Below are 630 nucleotides of genomic sequence, written 5' to 3' on the forward strand. Positions count from 1 at the left end.
AACAGAGCCCTCAAACCTCTATTTTTGCCTTCCCCTTTTGCTGTTCTTGCTGTCTGCCAACTCCCATCTAAAGTACTCCCCTCTCTCCCTCTAGATCTGTTTGGCTGTTGTCCTGGTTTCTCCTTCTCACTAAATATCTGGGTTTCTGATCGTTTTCTTTATTTCCCAGATGTACTAGTTTGCTTTTTCCCCAGTCACATCCCTTATGTTCTGTCATCCAGATTTCTAGACTCTGTAGGGGAGAATACTTTTTCTTTCTCTAGAGTTTTAAAGTAAATAGACTATTCCCTGCTCATCACTTATGTGCAATAACTATTTTGTTAGGTTTTGGTGTTCTGGTCAGGGAAGCTGAGCAAAAAAAAAAAAAAAAAAACAACAACAACAACAAAAAAAAAACAAAAAACAAAAAAACAGGGCTAGAAAACAGATTTTTCAAACTGTTTCTTGGTGATGTCTTAAGTCACTACAGACATGAGGCTTTTCAAATGCACAACAAAGGCTCTGCATTTGCTTGTTGTATATGGTACACATTGCTTAAAAGAAGGCAAAATATTCCAAAAAATGTTGGTGGCATCCTAAACTATTAATCAGATGTCTGCTGAGGTTCATGATGATGCTCATAATTTTACA

This window comes from Carlito syrichta, unplaced genomic scaffold (genome assembly GCF_000164805.1).
Source record: "Carlito syrichta isolate Samal-C Ts95f unplaced genomic scaffold, Tarsius_syrichta-2.0.1 Scaffold169347, whole genome shotgun sequence".
NCBI lineage: Eukaryota > Metazoa > Chordata > Mammalia > Primates > Tarsiidae > Carlito > Carlito syrichta.